General features: G+C 43.1%; 1 long non-coding RNA gene across 1 annotated transcript; it reads left to right on the top strand.

Moving 5' to 3' along the window:
• Positions 1-12,574: 12,574 nt before the first annotated feature.
• LOC119876329 lies at positions 12,575-15,078 on the top strand. The gene is made up of 2 exons (XR_005360306.1): positions 12,575-12,710; positions 14,556-15,078. It is a non-coding gene; the product is annotated as an uncharacterized LOC119876329 (long non-coding RNA).
• The last annotated feature ends 2,092 nt before the right edge of the window (positions 15,079-17,170 follow it).

Raw genomic sequence — 17,170 nt, 5'->3', positions numbered from 1 at the left:
ATCAGGAGTTAGATGCTTGACTGAGCCACCCAGGAGCCCCTATTATATTCTTTAGGAATGGTCTTCTGAGAAGGGGACTGTAGGGCTCTCCAGATAGTCAAGGGTCCTGGGCACAAGTTGAGTGTAATGAACCTACTGCCTAAGAACCAAAGCGTGAGGACCTGGCATTACAGAACATGCTCCACCCATGAGAAAACTTAATTACTAAGGAAGAGTCTACACTCTGCACCATGGTGAGGACAGAAACTCCTTCAAGACAAGAAATAAAAAGACTAATTTTATGGAGTACTGACTTCACATTACAGACTGTACATTACTGAAAATAACCTCATGTCATCCTAATAATAACCTCGTGAGGTGAGAACAATGTCTCCTATTTTACAGGTGGGTAAACATGGCTCAGGAAGTGTATTCACACTGCTGGGGAATGAAGGAACTAAACCCAACTTCAACAAAGGTCTTTTGACTTTCCACTCTCTGACCATGGCCATGACAATGAGACTCAGCTTTAGAAGGACTACTCCACAAACAAAGAGGTCAACACATACCCCAGAGAAGAAGCCACTTTGGGTGGTCATGGAAGTGCATTGCTCAGATCCTGCTTTGCAAGAACCCAGAGGGAGGAGTCCTGCATCAACACTGTGAGCTCCTCTGCAGCATTTGCTCTGAAGACACACTGTCCACAGTCAGAGATCCTAAAGCCAGCTGTTCCTACCTGATGGGGCAGGTATCTGCTGGTGGACAATCTATCTGTGGTCCAAGGCCTCTCCAAGTTAAGTACATCCTCCTTCCACTCCTCTACTCTTTCACAGGGGCCAGAGTGGCACTGTGGTCTGAACGCTCTCACCAGTGTGTTTCTTGTGACAGTTTCATAGGCCAAGAAGGGAAAACAAACCCTCCTTCTAAACTGTCACATGAAGAATACATCACGGTAAAATAAACAGATGTGACATGGGCCAACATTGTTCCAGCTTCCAACACCAGTGTAGTTCTATTAAAAGTCAAGATTGTGATTATATTTGATGGAGAATTCTGGGGGGATTCTGGACTGCTGGTGATTCCATTTCTTGAGCTGGGTGCTGATTTAACAGGTATACTCAGATGGTGACAATTCAAGATGTTCGCTTATGATCTGTGCAGACTTCTATCCACCTATTTTTCTTTGTTAAAATATTTTTTCAAAAGTGGGCATATTCATGGCACCTGGCGTCCAATGAGGTGGAATTTGAGGGGTTGCTCTCTGTAGGGCAGGATGCAATGTACGAATCAACGGTGGTGGGGAGGGGGTTATTCTGCACAATATACACTCTGCAGGCTCCGGGGATTTGATTGGAACTGGGTTGTGGCCCTTAACAAAGAAACTTAAGTCTATTTATGTTGGGGGTCCTGAGCGCTAACAGAGGTTCTAGGCTTATCTGATATATATGGTCTTTATAACCAAACTTCAGTTAAATAAATAAGTGGCTTACTTAAATCTTGACATTCCAGAGATGTCAAAAAGAGAAGAAATAGGGAGTTCTTGGTATTACCCGTGGCAGGATTCATTGCTTGACTTTGAAAGTATGATGTGCAGCTCGCAGAGAGAATGAATCTGCCCAGCTGGAGAAATGTGGATATATGTTTGACAAATCAATTCCCTTCCTTGAAGTACGAGGAGAGAGGCTCCCATGGAGCCTCAATTACCACAGGCAAAGCCGGGCAGCGGAGGTCTTGCCGAATCAAGGAGCCCCCTCGCACTGACGTTTGCACGGGGAATTGCTGGCATCACCTGGTCGGCTGGGAACCACTGCAGCGAGCCTGTGAAATGAATGACATCCTCACCTCCGCCAGCAGGGCCAGCCCCTGCCCTCAGTCCCACAGCTTCAGAAACATCTCGAGGCTGACCTCCGCTGAACAGGACAGATGCCCCCGTTGGGCACGGAGCCCTCCGCTGAACAGGACAGATGCCCCCGTTGGATCACAGGAGCCCAGATAATAGTTGCCTTCCTCCTTTCAGCCAACCCTCCACCCCCAGGGCCTCTGAGTGGGGTCATTGACCTCCTACTTGCAGGACAGAAGGAGCTAACTTTTTGGTACTCAGGTGAATTATAGGAAATATGGCCTCAAATCAACAGCAGCACCTAAAGCGGCGGTGGATTATAAGGGCTAAGAGCATGAGTTAAAAGTATAATTCTCACTCAGTAGCAGTGTGATCTTAGGCAAATTTTTTAACCTTTCTGCACCTCATCTGCCTCCTGTATGAAAAAAAAAAAAAAGGAGATTTATTAGAGTACTTAGGTCAGAGAGTTGTGAGAATTAAATTAGTTAATACACATAGAGTATTGTAAAAAGACAACTGGTAGACCTCGGCTACTATCACGGTGGTGCTCATTAATGCTGTTCACCAAATATTTCTGGCCCTCTGGACATGTCACGTGGTAGGATTTCCCTTAAAATGTAAATTAGCCATGTGGCTTGTTTTTGTCAAAGAAATGTAGGCAGAACTACATTTCATTCACATGTCATTTCTAGACAGAAACTCTTAAGAGCTGGGATGCAGTTTACCAACTTCCTTTTCTAGTGACTGGAAAATTTGGCGACACAGAGATGGAGCCTCCTTGAGTATGAGCCAGGGTGGGGGCGGTTAGGGAGCCAAAGTCTTAGCCCATAGTGGGTGAACCTGTGCTGTGGAAAGAAATTTCCACTGAAGTTTTGTATTCATTTGCTACTGCAACATCATCTAGTCTCTTCTGACTGAACTAATACCTAAAAACACGAACACAAACTAATACCTAAAAACCCGATGCTGCTATCACACAAACTTCCAAGACATGGAATTAGCTTGGAATCTAGGAAGCCTGCAGGGAGGAAGCCACTATTTTAGGCAGGAAGAAAGCACCCCTGTTATGTTTACCATAGGAAACAGGTGGTTACCATTGTTGCCTACTGTAACCTACAATCCAGGTTAAAATCTTGCAGCTCTAGAGAAACAAATGGCAAGACAAAATGTGTATATTGGTTGTCAGTGGCTTCCAGTGGCCAGAAATACCAAAAAAATAAAGCAGCTTGGGAAACAAGTAGCCAGTTTGCATCCAGGAATGAAGAGAAATGCAGAGTCCAGAAATTCAGAGGCAGGTAGCCTCGGAAGGGTAAATATTAGAGATAAAATTGAGAGGTGCAGAGTCTAATGAAGCCTGTAGAGCAAGAATCAAATTTCGACTTTGGCCTCACATGGATTATTAATATTTCTGAGTATCCTTAACTATGCTTGGAAACAGCTCCACTCGGGGAACCAGAAAGGCTTTTGCACCTGTGGTTCAGAGGGCTGTGGACCCACTAAGACTCCATGCCTGATTCTAAGACCCAGAGTCCTCCTTATCCTCATGGACTGGGTTTGCTTCCCTGCCTTAGCTCACTTCCTGCCTCAAAATTTCCAGTCGCTGTCTGCTTTCTCTGATCAAAATGCTAGCTTTTTTTTTTTTTTTTTTTTTTTTTTTTTAGCTTCTGGCCTTATGCCCTACCTTGTTCTAGGGGCCAGAGTCCTTCTCCTGAGCTCTGGTCCCTGTGAGTCTACCTCTACCAGCTCCTATCATACCCTTGAAACCCTGCAAACTTGAGCCTCTGAATATGGCCATGGCCAAAAAATTTTGAATCTGTGACATTTACCTGTGACTCTCTTGTCTTGCTGGAATTTCCCAAGTTGTCTTATGCCAGGACTGGCCAGTTTGCAAGCCACAACTTAGCGAGTGTCTCAGTCACTTGGACATGGCTCATTCCAGCCCAGGAACTCCACTTTTGGCCTTATGTCTTCTGAGACTTGGTGTCCAAAGCTGAACACAAGAGTCTAAGTGGTTTCTCACAAGGGCAGGATGCAAAGGGCCTAGTATCTGTCTTTTCTGACTTTCAACTGCTACTAATGCAAGCTGAAATTTCACTGGTTCTTTTCTCTGTTTTGTGCTTTTCAATGAGCCCATCCACCTGGCATTTGGCACTGCTAGCAACCCCATGACTCCTGCTCCCTCCCAAGCATTGTAACACCCACATTATGAACCTTTCCCTTCAGTGTTTATTGCATTCTGCTTCCAGACTTCTGCAGATTCCCTCCGCTCCGGGTCTCAGAGTGACCCACTATGCTCTTCTGATATGACCTTTGGCTCTATTTTCAGGCCATGATTTTCACTTGTTCCTTGAATTATGGCTGCTTCCTGCAAGTGAAACACCCCAGCCTAGATCAACCTGGCCTATGGGACCCTCCTGGGATGATTCGTGTGGTTGACTTTCCCACTGAACATAACCCAATTCAGAAGAAAGAAGTTGGACCCTTTCTTCGCTGTGGGCTCAGGAGAAACGTTGGGTGAACAGAATGCCCAGATGTTTACATGAACACTTTTCAAGATGCAAAGATCCCTGATCCTATGTCTGAACATTGAACTCACTGTACCTACATATAATCTTTAGTAACTTATTTTTAGAACAGTCACAAAATTGGATTAATTATAATCCTTTGTTAATGGCACACTATTAATGGTGAATATAGAGTCCTCTTCTTTTTTAAAAAAGTTTATGTATTTATCTCACAGAGAGACGGAGCAGGAGCGGGGGGAGGGGCAGAGAATCTTAAGCAGATGTCCCACTGGGTGCAGAGCCTGACGTGGGACTTGATCTCATGACCCTGAGATCATGACCTAAGCCGAAACCAAGAGTTGGACACTTAACTGACTGAGCCACCCAGGCTCCCCTAGAGTAGTCCTCTTCTGATTTTAATAATATTTACTTCTATAATGATTCATTTATTTTTGAAAATATAGCGATTGTCATGAACCCACAATTGAATCCCAAATGGGAAATTAAAAATAACCTACATCTACTTGTGTATCCTTTCTTTTTCCCACTGGTCTACAGCTAGTGCTAGTAAAGGGAAATTACCCAACATGTTCTTGGTTAATCCATGCTAACTTCACCTGATCATTTCTCTCCTATCTGATTGTAAACAAACTCTCCAGATGCCTGCCTAATCTGACTTTGGGCAACTTTGAACTTCTGTCCTGTCCTGAACCCAGTGTTAGTCTAGGATTCCTTATCATTTGGTCACTCAGTGCCATGCGCCTGGGAGAGTATTACCTTGCAAGGCTTAGATTTACTTGGCACATTTTTACAACTGACATCTATTCTATTCCTCCATAGCTTCCCTCCGGATTTTTTTTCTTCCTATTTCCACAAAACATTAGTTGGCAAATGTCCCATTTTAGAATGCTTTTGTCTTTAGAAAAACCCACAGTTCAGTTCTTTTGATCTGAAAGTGAAAATACACACATCCGTGTTCCTATCTCCATGAGAAATTACACCCTAATGTGCCACCCCTGACATTAAGCTTGCCTGGCTCATACACCTGCACACTTGTCAACCGACTAATTTTTCTTCACAATTAGTAGAAACCTGAGGAAAGATGCCTTAACATCTGGTGGGCTTTCAGGCAACTTATTATAGGAATTCGGCACCTGGATCGCCTGTAGAGTATCTGCTAAGTGTTCCTCAGGAAGAGGATTCCTAGGGGTTCAATACTCATCTATTCATAGGGACTTGATACAAGCAAAGTTCGTAAATGTCAAAGGAAAGTGCATTCGAGATGTCTCCTTTGGTACATTTTAAGGGCAACCAAGCTCATTCTTAAAAGGCAATAAAGCAATGTATGTGGGGTAATTCCATTGTCAGCATCTATATATGAAGAAAGGAAAGAGATAAAGACAAAAAAAAGAACAAGGAGGGAGAGAAGGGAGGAGAAATGAGCGGGTGAGAGAGAAAGAAGACAGAGAGAGCAGATGAGCCTAGACTGGGGCTGAGCTGGGTGTCCATTGAAATTCACTCTTAAAGTTTCTAGACTTTGCATGGCAGAGGCATATGGTAGGCTCTGTGAAGAGCACCAGTAGAGGAAGAAATAAACGGCCGGTTGCTGGCATCAAGTGTACAATCCTATGGTGCACAGGGGCTGGGAAACAAATGTTTGTGAATTAATCCAAAGGCCATCAAGAGAGGACTGACCCCTTGGATTGGTGAGCTACTCATTAGCTCGGCCCCATAAATATGAGCAATTATATACATAAGAGAGAAATATGGGCTGTAGATCACATTACACTGTTGGAATGTAATACCAATAAAATCTTACAACTGTTAATAAATTCTCATCATAGACAAGTGTTCTAGACAACAAACTTATTGCCATGTTATGCCCTGGACCAGAGTAAGCAAATGTTTTGGTCTGAAATAAGCCAGTATGAAATCTTTTACAACACATTACCTTGAACGATAGCAATAAAAATTTTTCTCTGATTTGTGACCATCAAAAAAATATTAAAAAATAAAACTTTTCTGCTTTCCTCTATGCAAACTACCTATTCTCTGTCCCCATCAAAAAAAAAAAAAAAAAAAACAGACAAACCACAATTCAATTATCAAGTGATAATTTGAATTATCTGAATAATTAGCTGAATTATTTCTGTCATCCTACCATTAAGTGGCTACCATTAAGTGGCTATTAATTTGCAAATGTCCTCACCTCTTTCAATTTTCCAACATACACTCAGAGCCAAACACAGAAACCTGCACCCAAGGATGTAAGTGCACCCAGAATTTTTAAGAGGACTAGGAACAATGCAATACCAATAAACGGTTCTGAAAATTGAGTGGACAAACTGATCAATCAACCAAGGAATTAAGAAATGAGTGGGAGGAAAAAAATGAATGAATACAAGAGCTTGGAATTCAGTAGGAGAGAAGTGAGGGAGTTTGAATCAGGTACACAATTAATTATTATTTTTCACCAGAAGGTTTAGAACACTTCTTTTTTGTAGAGATAAATCTACTTATTTTCTGAGAGAGGGAGAGTGTGTGTGCATGAGCAGGGGGGGAGGGGCAGAGGGAGAAAGAGAGAGAGAACTTCAAGCAGACTCCACGCTGAGAGTAGAGCCCAACTCGGGGGCTCCATTCCAGGGCCCTGAGATCATGACTTGAGCTGAAACCAAGAGTTGGATGCTTAAAAGACTGAGCCACCCAGGTACTCATAGAACACTCCTCCTTATTGTTTGATTGACTAGAACAGTTGCTCTTCAGTCCCACTTCATTTCTGCTTCTGCAGGCAAAGAATATGCTTCCAGCCAGTCAGGTTGACAGGGGAGCTGTCCCACCGGAGTATGGGATAAACAGATTGTATCGGTGCTGCTGAGAAGTTGGCTTCTTGTCATTTAGTATGAAGACAGGGCAGCCCTCAGACAGCTATTGGGTTCAGAAATTACATATTCAGTGTAGTTCCTAGTTCCCTGGATGTGAAATACTCACTACCATGTATTTGAGGACTTACTGACATATGAGTCCCAGCATCTAGAAAGATAGAAGGACAAACTCCTAAGGCAAAAATCTAATAATGTGCTAGTTTTGAGGCATAGTCTAATTATTTGATTTTGCCATGTTTCTTTCAGTCTTGATAAGTGGGTTTTTTCCTCCATCCACATCTTCCTTCTTGTTCTCCTTCTTGTTTTAAACAGAAAGAACAATTCTGATGATTATGAATGAGAATACATAGTCCCCGGTGGGATCAAGGCTTCTAATTCTATTTTATCCCATTCATAAACCTTTCTAGGTAAGATATCGGTTAAATTCTAGTCTTGAATTATTCAGTGGAAGCTGCACTGAAATATCATGTGGAGTAAGGGAGAGCCCATAATACACATTTGGTATTCTTTCAATCTGCTGTTATATGTCATACCTTCTAATCCTTCTCCCTACCCTCAGCTCGGTAATCCCTTTAGTGACATATACACATGCACACATATCCATTCTAAATAATCCCTCCTTTCTTGAACAACACAAGGAAGCCTTCTTTACATACCTCATTCCATAACAAAATTCCTTTTTTTAGAGCTATTTTTTTGTTAACTGGATTTATTGTAGCAATCATTTTGTTCTACATACAAATATTGAATAATTATGGGGTTTTTTTCAAACCAAGAAACAGACTCTTAAGTACAGAACACACGGATGGTCACCAGAGGGGACAGGGTGGCAGGATGAGTGAAATAGATGGAGAGGGATTAAGGAGGGCACATGTCCTAATGAGCACTGGGTGTTGAATGGAAATGTTGAATCACTATACTGCACACCTGAAACTAACATCACATTGTATGTTAACTAAGTGGAATTTTTTTCTTAAGATTTTAGTTATTTATTCATGAGAGACACAGAGAGAGAGAGAGAGAGAGACAGAGACAGAGAGACAGAGAGACAGAGACACAGGCAGAGGGAGAAGCAGGCTCCATGCAGGGAGCCCAACATGGGACTTGATCCCGGGTCTCCAGGGTCATGCCCTGGGCCGAAGGCAGTGCTAAACCACTGAGCCACCTGGGCTGCCCAACTAAGTGGAATTTAAATAACAATTTTAGAGCTTTTTTTTTTTTTTTGGAAAATTATAAATAGTACCTCATTAATGGGAACCCAGTCTCAATAATCTTACACATGTAACCAGAGCATAAAAATGCCACAGCTGATCCCTTATGAGCACAGATAATTTCCACAGTTATCATAGTCATTCTTCAGCCCTGAGGGTATGGGTGGCCCATTTCCGAAGCAGGTATATTTAAAAGAGTTTGGTTTAAATGGCACCAACTTCACATGAATTAGTAAATGGAATCAAGTGACATATTTGAATAGGAAAGGCAACTACAAATACATTAAAGTGAGACTTGATGGGGAATTTAAGGTATATTTGGATGCAACCAAGATGGAAAAGTGATTGCGCTCTACACTTTTGAACAATGGGCAATGAACAGAGCCATGTCACACATGGAACAGATGAGAGAGTAGGGAGGTGGTGGGCTCAGAATAAGGAGTAGATATAAAAAGCCAGAGTCTAGGAGTCAAGAAGAGGTAAGATGGGAAGGAAGAAGAAGAATACAGAGTTGGAAGAGAAAAGAGACAGAAGGAAGAAGAAGGACACCATCTTGAATATTTGTAGGATGTAATATATTAGACAGCAAAGCCAAATTAACCCATGAGGCCCCAGAAAGCAGAATTAGGAGTAAGAGGAACAGCTTCAAAGAGATTTTTTGGCTCTATATAAGACAGTATTTTCTAATTATCAGTGCTAATATCATTCTATAAAAATGAGCGCCCTCTCAGGGGTGCCTGGGTAGCTCAGTCAGTTAAGCATCCAACTCTTGATTCAGCTCAGGTCATGATCTCAGGGTCATGAGATCAAGCCCCACCTTGGGCTCCATGTGGAGTGGAGCCTGCTTGGGATTCTCTTTCTCTCCCTCTCCCTCTGCCTTTCCCCCACTTCCCACTTGCCCTCTCCCTCTCTAAAATAATAATAATAATAATAATAATAATAAGCACCCCATCAGAATTAACCAAGCAGAGGCTGGGTCACCTCTCATCCTGGGTCTTCTCAAAAAGACTGCTCTAGAAACTCAGAGATTCCACATGAACAGAACATTCCTATGGTAAAGTAACAGAAACATACAAAGTAACAAAAAACATACAGTCCATACAGTTTATTATGCTCTAAACTCTCTGTGAACACTGAATTAGTGAATACTGAATTAAATAGTAAACCATAACTCCTAAGGGAAAACAGGGTTCAGTGCCTGTGAACCTCTGGTTGCAACATTTTCATCAAATAATCAATACATAACCTTGTTTTATGTGTGTTTCTGTTTGAAGAAGCACGTTTAATATATACTGTTGATTCATTCACATTGAACTCATGGCCAATGGCACTATAACTCATGCCTAAACAAGGCTTATCTAACATACATATTTTCTTCTTAAGGCACATCACGGCCTTCTTGCACTTAGAAGAACCCTAGACATTTTTAGCATTCTGCTTGGAGGTCAAGGAAATCACCAACAAAACCCTAGACATCTTTAGCATTCTGCTTGGACGTCAAGGAAACCACCAACAAAAAGCACAAACACACACACGCGCAAAGTGGCACCAGATAGATGGGGAAAAGGACACTTGCTTACAACATGAGAGCTAAAACACGAAGGCCAAGGGTCATCTTATTTGAACTTAGTTGGAAATGTGTGTAGCAGGCAACTCAAGTTTTCACCACTTTGCACATGTCTATGACTGTCAGGGGTTCATAAGTATTTATTTTGGGGTCACAAGTAAATACTAATGAGTAGGCGAATTTCCAAATACGGAATCTACAAATCATGAGGATCAGCTGAACTTGTGGAGAGAGGGGAGCAATAACGGCAAAGTGACCAGATAAAGGTCTCTGAACAGTCTGAAAACCCTACCTCCATTTCCACAACCTCTTTTTACAGAGCAGGGTACTTTGTGCCTGACCACAGCTGTCAACAACCCTTTTGGTCACAGGCTAGACAGGCAGCTGGCCAAGTGGTCCAAGCCATGAAGATAAAGTGGCTTTGCAGTTTGGTAACAGCTGAAAGGTCTCAAATGGACCACCTTGGGGGTTAGAGGGGGATGGTCTTGGGACCGCCATTTTGCTCCCGGGTTGGCCCTATTCACTTCAGGACTCTAGAAGCTGCTGTTTCCCAGAATGCACTCACAAACTCAGAAATGTGAAGTGATTTGTCTTCAATCCAGTTAACGGCAGATCTTTGTACTTTCTGGCACTGCTTTCCATCATCATCAGGATTCAACCTTCTCAGAATTAAGAGGGTTATTTATGATCCCCTTAACACCCACTTTTGTCCCATAGTGGACTAAAAGTACCTCATGGAAATCGGCCTATCTGTGTGCCTTGCCTTCACACACATCTCCCAAATAAGAAAATGGTCACTACCATCGGAGTCTCATTCATCAAAGGACAAAAATATAGATTTCCCATTTCTGAAAACAGGCAGAAGCATAAAGACAGAACATGAAAAGCATTTTGATTTTTTCCCCAAATTCAAATAATAGAGTGGAAGCTAAGATCTTTCTGTAAGAGCAGTGGACCTAGCTCATCTGCATCTAGCATCCTGGACCAGAGTGTGATTGCCTTGTCATAAATGAAAGCAGTATTTACCTTTTTGTGGATTTGGATGTAATGATGTGTGCACACTCATTATTAGTTTCTAGCAAATCACAGGAATTGAGGCCTTGGGAGTTAAAAGGATGTGCTATGGGAACATGGCCTCAATTAACTTTCTGGGGTTGGCTGAGCACTGACCAGAGTGAAGGACGAGGCTAGCAAGAAGTGGCCCCTGGAACTGTCACGACAGCCACTACATCGAGGACCACCTCTCATCTCAGAATCTCTCATGGGGTCTAAGGCTGCTGTATGGGGGCAGGGGCACCTGGGTGGCTAAGTGGTTGAGTGTCTGCCTTTGGCTCAGGTCGTGACTCCGGGGTCCTGGGATAGAGTCCCGCATCGGGCTCCCTGCAGAGAGCTTCTCCCTCTGCCTATGTCTCTGCCTCTCTCTGTATGTCTTTCATGAATAAATAAATAAAATCTTAAAAAAAAAAAAAAAAAAAGAATGGTGGGGGCAACTCTTCACACTCTAGCCCGGCAAAACCCAGGATGTGCTATGCTCATGGGACTGGCACACACATGGAATATATAGGTGAACATTTCCACAGAGCTGCGCAACCCCGTGGCCTGACTTGGAGATGATCATCAGTGCCAGAAGGGACTCCATGCTTGTGTACAATTCTTCATAGTTCCACAAAGAGAAGTTACTTCTTTGTTACGAAGACAGACAATCACTTTCTTAACCTAGACCCTGTCCATCTTTCGAGGCTCATCTTTTGCTCTCCCTCACATAAAATTTTTAATTAAAGAATTTGTTTTCTGTTTCTTCAGTGAGTTGGGTTCTTTTCCAAAGCCACAGAGCCTTTACCTGTATGCCTCCCTTCGCCCAGGATAGCCTTCCCCTCTCTCATCCCTGAGTATCCCCACTTCTTCAGAAACCAACCACAGCATCACCAGCCAGGACTCTTTTAGCTGAAATCACAGAAACCTTGACTCAACTGACTTAAAATAGAACAAAGAAGTGTTATCTCACAAAACAGGAAGTCTGGAGATAAAGGAGTTCTCTCCGTTTGGTGAATTCAGCTGCTCTATAAGGGCATCAAAGACACCTGTTTTTCCATCTTTCTGCTCTACTATCCTTCACCTCTTTTCTCAGCCTCTTGGTGGTCAGTTTGCTGCTACAGGTTCAGGCAAAACACAAGGTCACAGCAAACACCCGGAGGAAGAAAAAGGCTCCCTCCCTCCGTGTGTGTGTGTAAGTGCATGTACGCCTCCCTTTAAGAGTGGGAAAACATTTCTCCGAATCCTCTATTAGACCTTCTCAATTCTCAGTGACCAGCATTGTGTAACAAACCCATGCCTAAATCAATCAGCAGCAAGAGAGGGATTACCATGATTGGATTAGTGAAGCACAGATTACAGGAACAGAATCAAGTCTGCTAGAAAAAGAGGACGGTATTGGGCTGGCAACCAACACTATGTTCCACAAACACCCCCACTCCGCCCCTCGCAGGCTGCATTAGGTGACCTTGTGCTGCCTGTGCCCCCAATTGTTACCTCTCTCAGAAATCTGAACTCTTTATGTCATAATTGGCTGTTCACTTACACGTCAACTCATTCATCTTTGAGCTTCTTAAAGCTGGACCTGGTGGCTCAGTCGCTGTTATACCTGAGAGCCCTGTACATGCTTGGGGCTTAAGGATGAATGAAGGAATAGAGGAACGGCCTCAAGGATGACAGCCATTGGGTGCATAGGTAAACAGTAGCCCTCTAATATGGGCATTCTTTTTCCCATTCTAAACTTGGAGAAACTCCCCTTAACAAAGGGTGAACAACTCCTCCAGCATCATGTGGTCCAGAGCAGAGCCAGAACTTAACTTCCAAGCCACTGGTTCCAGATTCAATGTTGGATCCAACAGAAATGATAAGGAGGCCAGAGTATGAAGTGGCCTGCCTAGCATCCAGACTGGCAGTGCTGGAACTTTGTAAAAATACTTTTATTAATGTGCGTAAGACCCATTTAAAATTTTGAGCATAGACACATGTGAATAATCCTAAGAATTTTCCTCTACCTGACTCAAATCCTACTCTGCCTTCAGCTTTTTTCATCCCAGAAACATTTATGTAACAAATGGACCCCAATCTTTTGAGGATTCTGCTTGCAATCCTGACAAATTAAGGACCCTGAAGAATCAATTATTTTTACTTATCTCCCAGACCGAAGGGGAGGAAGCCCTCTAATTCTGGAACTTTGGCTTTGAAACCTCTTGAAAGCATTACAGAAAATCCAAGGGAATTAGACAATAAGGATTCTTTCAAAACAGTAGGATTTAAAGGATCTTATTACCTACTTTATAATCTTACCTTAAGGCTGTAGAAAGTATTAATTGGAGCAAAGACATCCAAAAGGGAACAGTTACTATAAGTCATCCATATTGTTGAAGACTGTCTTTTTATCTCTTTAATTTGTTACATTGCCTCAACCTCAGCAACTCTTTCAGATAAACCTATACAACTCCTGACTCCCTGGTGTATATATTTTTTTTTCCTGGGCACAGAGAAGAAAAGAGAGAGAGAGAGAAAAAAAAAAAGCTAAGCCAAGTAAATCAATGGCACTTCAAATCCCATTTCCTGCCTGATCAGTGGCTGATCCCTCCAAGAAAAGTGGGGTGGAAAACAGAGCAGGCTGGCTCCAGGCAAATAGAAAACCTCCAAGCATCTCTAGAGGAGGCTTACATGTGGCCTGCATCCCCAGCATCCAATTCTTACTGGAAATAATATACCGTTTCTCCACGGAAAGTGTGAAACGCTGTAAAATAAATTGGAATGGCTGCAAACCCCTCTGATAGATGAAAGCTGGATGCACAAATCGGATCCTGTTGTTCCTCACTGGTGAGGCCTTGGCCACTACCTTTATCCCACTCTCACATTTCTGCTGTGGGAGTGGAAATACTTCTTATTTTTTTATTTGAAATAATAATCTTTGACAAAAATGTCACAGTCCCATAGAAAATGGTGGGGGAAAAGAGACTTTCAATCTTCAGAAAGGAAACAAAAAGCAAGATCAAGTACTATTTTAGGAAAATTGGTCTGTGTATAATTTCCTCTCCCAATTTGTAAAAGGTTTCTGAGTGTGTTAGGCTATCACATAACTCCTTTTTTCTTCATAAGTGCTGCCTTTCTGAGGGCAAGCTAAGGTACTGAGATATTTCTCAAATCGTGGTCCTTGTATTGATCAAAAAATGCATATTCCTGGATGCTGCTCTCAGATCTATTGAATGTGAAGCTCTGTGGGGGAGGACCCCAAACCAGAAATGTTCGACGCTCTTTGGGTGATTCTTACACATGCTAAAGTTTTAAGAATATCGGTATCGTGAATGAACTCATAGGCTTTAGGGTCAGAAAGAACAAGGTTTGCGGAGCCTACTGCCAGCTTAATAAACAAGGGAAATTAACTACTATGAGGAAAGGGTATGCATCTCATATTTCTTGGCTTAAGTGGGCAAAAAAAGATATTTATGAAGATCAGTGGTTCCAAAACATGAGTCTCACAGACATTTTCTAGATTACAACCAACCAACTCTATTTTATTTTTTTCAGGTAGGATCTACGCACAACATAGGGCTTGAACTCACAACCCCAAGATCAAGAGTCACATGCTCTACCAACTGAGCCAGCCAGGTGTCCCAGACACCCAACTTTATTTCATGGAGAGTCCACTGCCCTTTCAGGGCAATGCTGTGTTCAGTGCTATGCTTACTTGCATGATTTTTGTTGCTGTCTTTCTCAAATCCTTTAATTTGATCATAACTTGTACCATCGGCCCTCTGTTTTGATTCTCACTCATTCTGCATATGTCTACATGGTGGATTCAACAGAATAGCAGCCACACTGAAACATGTTGGATTCAGACATGCAACCTCCTTGATTGTTTGGACATGCTCTGAAGGATTCTAAACTTAGAAAGAGCCAAAGGGCTGACACAAGAAAACCTGGGGCCTGGGCAGTGGGTGATTTAATTGGTAAGGATCCTGGAGCTATTTTGAGTCTGGCTGACACTCAGCAGAGCCAAGGCACGCAGAAAATAGTGATGAAATGGATTAAAGAATGGATTTGTGTATTTCTCCAGCTTGCTCTGATTGCAATAGTAGAAAACAACTTGAGTGAGCTTAAGTAGATAATGATGGTGATGATGATGATGGGACATTTCAGGGAATCCAATGAAAAGCTGGACAACCAAACCAATAGAAAGATAGGGAGCCAGGGCAGCTCTTGGGTTTTCAGAAAGAAGAGTTGATTGGTCTTGGTTCTGGGACCCTGATTTTATTTGATTCTGCTCCTAACACCCACTCTCTCCAGAGAAAGACTTAATGACCCCCCCCCCCCGCCCGTTTCAATATGCCACAGCTTGGAGGCAAGTGTCACACAGTGGCATCATGGGTGTTCTGGAGGCCCAGCCCTGTGAGGGGGGTAGCCTATTTTCCCGAACAGCATCCTAGGACACCTCATTGGCATTTACCATGATCTAAAAAAAAAAAAAAAAGAAGCAAACTAAAATAGACTGTAAAGTCCCAGCAGACTGGTAGCCTGTTGAGGGCAGGCCAGGCTCTGTGCCTGATTCATATCTCTGACACCTCTTACAAGGGCTTAGTGGCTGGGAACAGTAGTTTTAGACTCAGCCTGCCTCAGTTTGATTTGCCACTTTACCAAAGTTACTCATCTGACCTTGGACATGTCTCTTAACTCTCAAGCTACTGTTTATTCATCTGTAAAATAAGAGTAGCGCTACCACCTAACTCCGGGTCGTTGCAAGGATGAAATGCGAGTGCTGCCTTCTACCTGACACCACCAGACTCGGAGATTTCCCCATCTTCCAATCACTACTGGGAACACCATAGCCCCAGCCCAGGTGGAAAGGTATAAACCTCATTAACTGACAGCAGCAAGACAGTTTTTCAACATGAACCTGTTGGATAATAAATAAATTATTTCTTTAAATCTAAAAGAGACAGTCCAAGGGCAGTTGTCCAGAATTTTTAGAAAGGTCCCTTAACAGTGAGGTGTTCTCTATGATGAACCAATCCCAACACCCCTCCAGATGACCTCCATTGTGGATCTCCTCGCTGTCTTCCCTGATTTCAGAATAGCCACTCTCATGCTCTGCTTCTGCTACAGGAATCATTCAAATGGTTACTTGATATAATGGAGTAAGAAATTAGTTGGGAGTCTTGCCTTCTACCACACTCACCTCCAGCCTCTGCTCCTCAGGGCTGGGAATAGAAACAGGATCTGGAGTCCCACTAGAGGATGAGCTCTATGCCTGTACCTACAAGTGCTTGGAGAGGTCAGGACCTACCTAGGGTGTGGCTTCAAGGAAGCCCACGAGGCCAAGCCTTGGGACACCAGCAACATGGGTGTTCTGGAAGCTAATCCCTGTCACCAAGTCTGCTACCAATACGAGGTCTCAGGGGCATTGCTAGGCAGTGCTAGACAGCGCTCCAAAGAGTGTCATGGCTACCCCCAGGGAGCATCCCATTCTGATTTTGATGAGACTGTGTAAACCTTCGAGTTCTTCTACAGTCAAATAAAGGACACATCCCAAATATCAGACTGACCTCAGCCAGTTGGGGTCATGGAGTTTTATTTAGATTTTTCATTGAAGAAATCTGGCATTTATTGCACTTTCAATTAGGTGGAGTGTACACACTAGTATCATCTAACCTCCCTCCTGTTCCCTGAGGTGGGCTTCTGTACTCCCTTCTCAGAGGGGGCAAATCCTTCAGCAACGACTATTCAGTGGTTGGAATTGGAGACCAGACAAGCAAAGCGCATGGTCAAAGAGGGGCAGTGATTTCACTCTTCAGGTGGCTTCAGCCACATGCCCACAACTGCAGAATGAGGGTAGAGTCTGCTGAGTATGGGCTTACAAACCTGCTTCAACCCACAAAAAGCCAGCAGGGCCTGGGCACTGGAGAGACGACCCAGACCGTGTAAGGTCCAGGTGCATAGAAGCTCAGAGAAGCCATCAGAAAGGGGCCAGCAGCAGGAAAGAAAGGCAGAGAGGAACAGGGAGGCTCAGATAAGGGCCAGAATAACCAGCCCCTAGGATTCAGCAGTGCTTAGAGCTCTAGCATTCCAAAAATAACTCCAAACCAAGATCTTCGTGATTATCTTAATAATCATTAAGTTTTATGATGATCTATGCACTGTGCTAA

Source organism: Canis lupus, chromosome 6, assembly GCF_011100685.1.
Source record: "Canis lupus familiaris isolate Mischka breed German Shepherd chromosome 6, alternate assembly UU_Cfam_GSD_1.0, whole genome shotgun sequence".
Classification (NCBI taxonomy): Eukaryota; Metazoa; Chordata; class Mammalia; order Carnivora; family Canidae; genus Canis; species Canis lupus.
This window is presented reverse-complemented; position numbering and strand designations above follow the sequence as displayed.